This window comes from Salvelinus sp. IW2-2015, unplaced genomic scaffold (genome assembly GCF_002910315.2).
Source record: "Salvelinus sp. IW2-2015 unplaced genomic scaffold, ASM291031v2 Un_scaffold2042, whole genome shotgun sequence".
NCBI lineage: Eukaryota > Metazoa > Chordata > Actinopteri > Salmoniformes > Salmonidae > Salvelinus > Salvelinus sp. IW2-2015.
Window position 1 is genome coordinate 85,497 of NW_019943387.1, and position 9,077 is coordinate 94,573.

The window sequence follows — 9,077 nt, forward strand, 5'->3', positions numbered from 1 at the left end:
CAAGACTGACGACTGACTGACTAACTGACTACGACTGCTTGACTAACTGACTACTGAACTCAATGACTGACTGACTATCGACTAAACTGACTGACTGACTCTTTGATACGACTGACTTGATCTGAGACGATTATCTAACTGACTAACTGACTACTACTACTGAATATCTAGACACTACTACCTGCTATATCTGACACTGAGCTATTCTAACTGACGAACTGACTGACTGACTAAACTGACTTAACTGACCTGACTGACGACTGACTCAAATGCATGGACTGACATCTAACTACTGCATGACTGACTGGACTAACTGACGACTGCTCAATGACTACTGGACTATCTAACTACTACTGACTATCTAACTGACTATCTAACTGACTGACATGACTGACTGACTGACTGACTGAACTACTGACTGACTGAGCTGACTCAAATGACTATATACTTAACTGACTGACGACTATCTAGACTGACTATGACTCACTGACTGACTGACTGACTGACTGGACTGACTGACTTATGACTACTGGACTGACTCAATGACTGACTGACTATCTAACTGACTGACTGACTATCTAACTGACTATCTAACTGACTGACTGGACTGACTGACTGACTGACTGACTGACTGACTGACTGACTCAATGACTGACTGACTATCTAACTGACTGACTGACTATCTAACTGACTATCTAACTGACTGACTGACTACTGACTAAGCGGACTGACTGACTCAATGACTGACTGACATATCTAACTGACTGACTGACTATCTAACGACTACTATCTAACACTGACTGACTGACTGACTGACTGACTGACTGACATGACTGACTGACTGACTGACTGACTGACTGACTACTGACTGACTGACCTGACTGACTATATCTGAACTGACTAACTGAACTAATTGCCTAACAGACCTGGGGTACGTTCTATTATGGAAATCTTTCTAATTGTGTTTACACTAGCCTGCCTGATAGTGCCAGATGGGCGGGGTTTGCACTTCTGCTACTGTTCTATTGGTCCCACTGCACCTGGCACGCTCAATCAAGCAGATGAAGTATGTTGACATGATTTTTAAATAGTATTTGAACACAGGTCTATTGACAGGATATCAGTCAGTGTCCCAGCTTTCAGTTGGTCGTAATGAGAGTGACGTTTCAGGCCGGTACTCAGCTCTGCCTTCGCTCTGATGGAAGCAATTAGGACGTACTGTCATCACCTCCCTCCCTCTCAATCCTCATCATCTCCTCCCTCACTCCTTTTCATTCCTCATCACATTTCCTCCCTCTCAATCCTCATCATCTCCTCACTCCTTTTCATTCCTCATCACATTCCTCCCTCTCAATCCTCATCATCTCCCTCCCTCACTTCCTTTCATCCTCATCACATTCCATCCCCTCTCAATCCTCATCATCTCCCTCACTCCTTTTCATTCCTCATCAACATTCCTCCCTCTCAGATCCTCATCATCTCCCTCACTCCTTTTCATTCCTCATCACTTCCTCCCTCTCAATCCTCATCATCTCCCTCACTCCTTTTCATTCCTCTTCTCCTCCCTCCCTCTCAATCCTCATCATCTCCCTCACTCCTGTTTCCATTCCTCTTCTCCTCCCTCCCTCTCAATCCTCATCATTCTCCCTCACTCCTTTCATTCCTCTTCTCTCCCTCCCTCTCAATCCTTCATCATCTCGTCCCTCCCTTCAATCTCTCATCTCCCTCACTCCTTTTCATTCCTCATCTCCTCCCTCCCTCTCAATCCTCATCACCTCCCTCACTCCTTTTCATTCCTCTTCTCCTCCCTCCCTCTCAATCCTCATCATCTCCTCCCTCAATCTCAGTCATCTCCACTCCCTCCACACTCCCTCCCTCTCAGCCCTCAGCTCCTACCTCCCCTCTCTCAGTCCTCATCTCCCTCTCCCTCACCCCTCTCATTCCTCATTCACCTCCCTCCCTCTCAGTTCCTCATCTCCTACCTCCCTCTCATCGCTCATCACCTCCTTCCTTCTCAGTCTTTATCACCTACCTCCCTCTCAGTCATCTCCTACCTCTCCTCTCAGTCCTCATTCCTACTTCACCCCTCTCAGTCTTAATCACCTCCTTCCCTCTCAGTCCTTCATCACCTCCGTTCTTCTCTCCTTATCACCTACTCCCCTCTCAGTCCTTATCTCATTTCCTCCCTCCGATCTGCAGTCATCTTCCTACCTCCCATCCCTCTTCTGGTTCGATCTACCTAACCTCGCCCCCTCCCAGTCCTAATCTCCTACCTCCCCCTTAGTCTACTCATCCTCCTCATCTCACCTCTCCTTCCCTCACCTCACCTACCTCTCTCCTCCCGTCCCTTCCATCTCCCACTCTCAACCTCTCTCCTTCCCTCCTTCCTCATCTCCTCCACTCTCACCTCTGCTCCCTCCCCTCCTCTCCCGTCCGTCTTCCCTCTACTCTCTCTCCTTCCCGTCCGCTTTCACTCTCACCTCTCTCCTTCCCGTACCCTCCCCTCTCACATCTCTCGCTTCCCTTCCCTCCACTCTTCACCTCTCTCCTTCCGTCCCTTCCCTCTCACTCTCTTCTTCCCTTCCCTCGCTCACCTCTCATCTCCCCCTTCCTTCCCTTCCCTCTTCCTTACCTTCCCTTCCTTCCCTACCTCCCTTCCCTCCGTACTCTATCACCCTCCCTTCGATTCCCTTCCTTCCTTTCACTCTACCTTCTCCTTCCACCTTCCTTCACTGCCTTCCTCTCCTCACCCTACCCTTCCTCACCTCTCCCCTCCCTCCCTTCACTTTCACTTCCTCCTTCCCTTCCTTTCACCTCTCTCTCCACTCCTCTCTCTCCACTTCTCTCTCTCCACTCCTCTCTCTTACCCTCTCTCTCCACTCCTCTCTCTTGCCCTCTCCCTCCACTCCTCTCTCATACCCTCTCTCTCCACTCCTCTCTCTTACCGTCTACTCTTTCTTCCTCTCCTCATCACATCCCTCCCTCTCAGTCCTCATCACCTCCCTCCATCCTAGGTATCTCATCACTAGACTGTCAACCATGTAGTTGTGTTGATGAGGTCTCTACACACCTGTTCTGACCTTGAGAAGATGCTGTAACATCGTGTTCTGTATGTGAGCCTTGTAATGCCGCTGAGGCCCGACCTCTCTCTCTCGTTGAGGCCCGACCCCTCTCACTGTCTCTCTCTCTCCCCTCCGCTTGTTTTTTTTAAGCCCATAACCATCTGTGTGACGTGTACACTTTTGTTTCAAAGTAGATTTGTTTAAGACTACCAAGAAACACATTGTATGATCCTGATTTAGCCCGGTGCAGTACAATGTTGTATATGTCTCCTTCTCTAAGAAACTCAAGGTATAACATGGTAAATACAACACCCACTGTGACCACCCTGAAACCACCAGATGTAACATGAGTCAATTACAGAGAGAGAGATACAGAGCGAGGGACAGAGAGAATGGCCTTCTATGCCATCAACAGAAACATCAAATTCGACATACCAGTTAGGATCTGGCAAATAAAATTATTGAATCAGTTATAGATCCCAATGCCCTTTATGATTGTGAGGTCTGGGGTCCGCTCACCAACCAAGAATTCACAAAATGGGACAAACACCAAATTGTACTGTGTACAACGTTAAACACTAAATAATGCACTGCAGAGCAGAATTAGACCGATACCTGCTAATTATCAAAATCCAGAAAAGAGCAGTTCAATTCTACAACCACCTAAAAGGAAGMGATTCCCTGAACCTTCCATAACAAAGCCATCACCTACAGAGAGATGAACCTGGAGAAGAGTCCCCTAAGCAAGCTGGTCCTGGGGCTCTGTTCACAAACACAAACAGACCCCACAGAGCCCCAGGACAGCAACACAATTAGACCCAACCAAATCATGAGAAAACAAAAAGATAATTACTTGACACTTTGGAAAGAATTAACAAAAAAACAGAGCAAACTACTGTAGAATTCTATTTGGCCCTTAACAAAGACTACACAGTGGCAGAATACCTGACCACTGTGACTGACCCAAACATAAGGAAAGCTTTGACTATGTACTTGTAACGTCTGTCTTCTTCCTCGTCTGAGGAGGATAAGTTAGAAGGATCGGAGGACCAATGCGCAGCGTGGTAATTGTTCATCTTGTTTTAATAAAGGTGAACACTCAAAATACAAAACAACAAACGTGACAACCGAAACAGTTCTATCTGATGCAGACACACAAAGACTGAAAACACCCACCCACCAAAACCCAACACAAAACAGGCTACCTAAATATGGTTCCCAATCAGGGACAACGATTGACAGCTGCCTCTGATTGAGAACCATATCAAGCCAAACACAGAAATAGCAAAACATAGAAATACAAACATAGACTGCCCACCCAAACTTCAACGCAGGGAAATTAAGGTCAGAACAGGACAGTTACTGACCTCATGTGAGCATAACCTTGCTATTGAGAAAAGCCCCATAGCAGGACCTGGCTCTCAGAGAAGACACATGCTATGTGCACCACTGCCCACAAACATGAGGGAAACTGCAAGCGCTGCACTCTAATCCTATGCCAAAATGTCGATGACCATATTAGAGACACATATTTTTCTCAGATTACAACAGATCCCAAAGGAATGCGAAAACAAAACCTAATTTTTGAATATAACTCCAATATCGTATTTGGTGAGAAATTACCACAGTGTGCCTATCACGAGCAGCAGGATGTATGTAGAGAGGAAGAGAGAGAGAGAATAAATAGAGACGACGGAGAAAATCTGATAACAAAGAGAGAGAGAGAGAGAGACGAGACAGAGAGAGAGAGGAGAGAGAGAGAGAGAGAGATGCAGAGAGAGAGAGAGAGAGAAAGGAGAGATGGGGAGGAGAGCAGAGAGAGTGAGAGAGACGAGAGAGAGAATGAGAGAGACGAGAGAGAGAGATGAAGAGAGAAAAGAGAGATGAGAAGGAGAGTGGAGATCAACGAGATCGTATAAGTTACTGGTGAAGACTGAGGGAGAGAGGGATCAAAGGATAAGCGAGAAGTGACAGAGAGAGCTGTGACAGTGATCCTCGAGATAGGAGGTAGATAGACTGACAATCAGATGAGTTGACTGAGGACTGGTTCAGAGAGAGACAGAGAGTCAGCAAAGAGAGGGAGAGAAACGCAGGATGATACGACTTTGAATGCACGGACGAGAGAGAAGAGAGTATATGAGAGAGAAGAGAACGAACCACGGGTAATCCTGACGAGCCCCAACCGCAACGAAGCAAACCCGACAGAGGGTGAGACGAGAGAAGCACGGGGGACGCCCAATGGAAGAAGCAGAGGAGGGAAGGTTCAAGTCCAGAGGAGTAGAACCTGAGACGCAGTAACTCCTCGTAGAACTTACCTGTGACTGGTCAATCAGGCGTGAACTTTCTCCTTGAAATGGAAGAATGAACTGGAGATGAAGAGTTTTACATGAGAGGATGCAAGAAGAGTGCCCTGAAGAGGAGGGATTGAGACGAAGATAGCTAAAAGAACACTCGAGTTGTAGGGCATTGACTAAACTGAATGGGCCAAGGGATGGGAATCTAGACCGGTCCTGTCGGTCATGAGGGAGAGATGGAGGGAGAGGGGAGCAGAGCGGATAGTGATGCCCATCCAGGGCTCCTCATTCATGGGCTGCTGGGTCYGAACACTGTGCCTCTGTGTGTGGAGGTGAAGGCCACTGGGAGATGCTATCTTTACCACTGATACAATGGCTTCATAGACAGACCCAGACCACTCAGACAGAGGGTACGGCGCGGAGCTACAGTCAGGAAAAGATTGCCACCTACTGGTCGATAGATTCACTGACACGTTCAGATGCAGAAGCGAGTATGTTTTTTGAGCATACAGTAGTGACAGAAAGTGAGGAAGGAGTAGGTTCTCTAAAAACACAGACAGAAYACACCCCCAGGCAAAGACACATAAGTATGCACACGAGCACATGTCTGGGGACACACACACAGACACACACACATCCCAGCTAGCACATAACATGACATATGTTTCTGAGAACTTCATGAGAGTGTGCTTGTCCTATGGTTATTTGCATATAACCTTCCCACAGTGTTCTGGGAATGGTGCAGGATACCCAGTTAGCACATAATGTCCTGAGAACCATATGTGTCTTAGGTGGGAATGTCAGAACTTGAGCAAAACATTTCCTACAGGTTGGTTYTATTGGTTCTATTTAAAGTCATGTTCTCAGAACATTTAGAGAACGTTAAGAAACAACGTTCTTCTGTGTGAATTTCAGTACTTCAGCATAACGTTTTCGTCAGGTTTCCTCATTGTTCTATTTAAAGTTATGTTCTCAGAACGTTAAGAAAAYGTTCCATAAAAACATATGCGTTTCGTTCTCAACGTCAACAAAACTCTCTCTATCCTCTAACTTGTTAATTGTGTTCAGGTGTGTTGTGCCCACTAAATGGCCACACCTGATCTTAATGAGAGCTTTTTTCTTTTGAAATGGGGTCTGTTTGGATAGACTGAAATGAACAGCTTTGTATGAGTTTAAATAACATGGCATGCTAGCTCCATCCTGGTGGTGCAGTGGACTAATTACATGGATAGAGGACAGAAGGTCCTAGGTTTGACTCTCACTGACGCTGTGCAACAATGGAAAACATATGTGTTTGCATGATTAATACCTAAGCAAATTAATTTCCATGTGTCCTATCTGTGCTTGGTTCAAACCAGTTAACCCAAGCTAAGCTAGCAGTATAATTAAAAGTCTTATTGAAACATGTTCTCAGAATTGTATTTAATTACCTTCAAATAACATATAATTTCTGTTCTCAGAACGTTAATGAACYTCCCAGGAAAACTKTCAGGGAACCACATTTAAATGTTCTCAGAACCTCAATGCAACCTAATAATGTATGTTCTCGTAAAAGGCAACATTTTCCCTTSTGTTCWCAGAATGTTTAAAAAACGTTCAGTTTTACCGGTCAGAAAACGTAAGGCTTTGTTCCCACAACCAATGGGAAACCAAAAACCTTCCAACAAACCAAATGTGCTAGCTGGAAGAAACAAGGAAGCACACACAAATCCATATTAGTTTGTACAGAGACTCATTGCTCTTGTCATTAATTATTGTCCTTCTGTGGCAGTTGATGCATAGAAATATAATGTGTCATTCTATTTACATTATATGGTTTAGCTGCCCAGTAATTTCCTCTCTCAGTAGTCAGTACTCTGGGAGCCCCAGGCTTAGTGGCTTTGGATGCATAGTGGATACAACTATTTCCCTTGGAACACTCTGAATCCTTTCTCATGACGAGACGTTTTGGCAGGTTGGGTGAGGAGGGAGGATGGAACATTTTACCATCCAAACAGTGAGAAGAGAAACCAGGTGTCTAAGGACTGAGTTACACAAGGACAATGTATTGTAACAGCTACCTTAGTGACCAGAGTGACCTTAATGGATTCCAAGTTTAAAGAACCTCTGTGTTTTGTCAAGAAGGAAACTCCGCATCAGGTGAATCATTTCTTACCCTCTTTCTCTCTCCTCCTCCCCCCTCTCTCTTAACTTCTCTCATCCGCTTCCCTTTCGCTCTCATTTTTCTCTCCCTTCCCCTCTCTTATTAACTCTCTCATTCCCCTCTCCTTATTAACCTTGTATCTTCCCTCTTATTAACCTCTCTCCTCCCTCTCATTATTAACCTCTCTCTTTCCCCTTTCTTATTAACCTCTCTCCTTCCCCTCTCTTATTAATCTCTACTCCTTCCCCTCTCTCCTTCCTGCTCTTATCTAATCCTTCTTCCCCTTTCCCTCTCTTATTAACCTCTCTCATTCCCCTCTCTCATTTAACCTCCTCTCATTCCCTCTTTATATAACCTCTCTTCCTTCCCCTCTCTTATTAACCTCCTTTCCTTCCCTCTCTCCTCCTCCATTATTAAACCTCATCTCCTTCCCCTCTCTCCTTCCCTCTCATATTAACCTCTCTCCTTCCCCTCTCTCCTTCCGCTCTTTATTAACCTCTCTCCTTCCCTTTCTCTTATTAACCTCCTCTCCTTCCCCTCTCTTATTAACCTCTCCTCTTCCCCTCTCTCCGCATCCTCTCTTATTAACCTCTCTTCATTGCTCTCTTATTAACCTCTCGCCTTTCCCCTCTCTCTTCCCTCTCTTATTAACCTCTCCCCTTCCATTCTCTTATTTAACCCTCTCCTTCCCCTCTCTTATTAACCTTCTGTCTATTCCCTTCTCTTATTAACCTCTCTCCCTTCTCTTCTTCATCTCTTACTAACCTCTCTCCTTTCCCTCTCTTCTTAACCTCCTCCTTCCTCTCTTAGTATACCTCTCTCCTTCCCCTTCTCCTCTCTCTTATTACCTCTCTCCTTCCCCTCTCCTTATTAACCTCTTCCTTCCCCTCTCTTATACCCTCTTCTCCTTCCCTTCTCTTCGTAACCTCTCTCCTTCTCTCTTATTAACCTCTCTCCTTACCTCTCTTATTAATCTCTCCTCCCTCTCTCTGTCTCTCTTATTAACCGTCTCTCCTTTCCCCCTCTCTCACTCCCCCTCTCTTATTAACCTTTCCTCTCTCTCTCTTACCTATCTCTCCTCCCCTCTCTCCTCCCCCTCTCTTGTTACCCTCTCTCCTCCCCTCTCTTATTAACCTCTCTCCTATCCCCTCTCCCTCTCCCCTCTCTTGTTACCTCTCTTCCGTCCCTCTCTTCTCTTGTTACCCTCTCTCCTCCCCCTCTCTCCTCACTTCTTCATTTTTATACTCCCTTCTCCTATCCACTACCTTTTATTATTTCCCCATCCTCTCATCATCTCTACTCCCTCCTCCTCCTCTCTTCCTATCCTCCTCCCTCTCACCTCCTATCTCTCTCCTTCCCGTTCACTTCTCACCTCTCTCCCCTTATCCTTCCCTCGCTCTCACCTCTTCCTCTCCTCTCCCTTCCCTTCCACCTCTCTCCTTCCCTTCCTTCCTCCGCTCTCACCTCTCTCCTCCTTCCTATTCTTATGTCTCCCAGTCACTTTTATTTCCTCCCTCTCTCTCCACTCCTCTTCTTACCCTCCTCTGTCCTCCCCTCTCTCTTGCCTCCCCTCTCTCT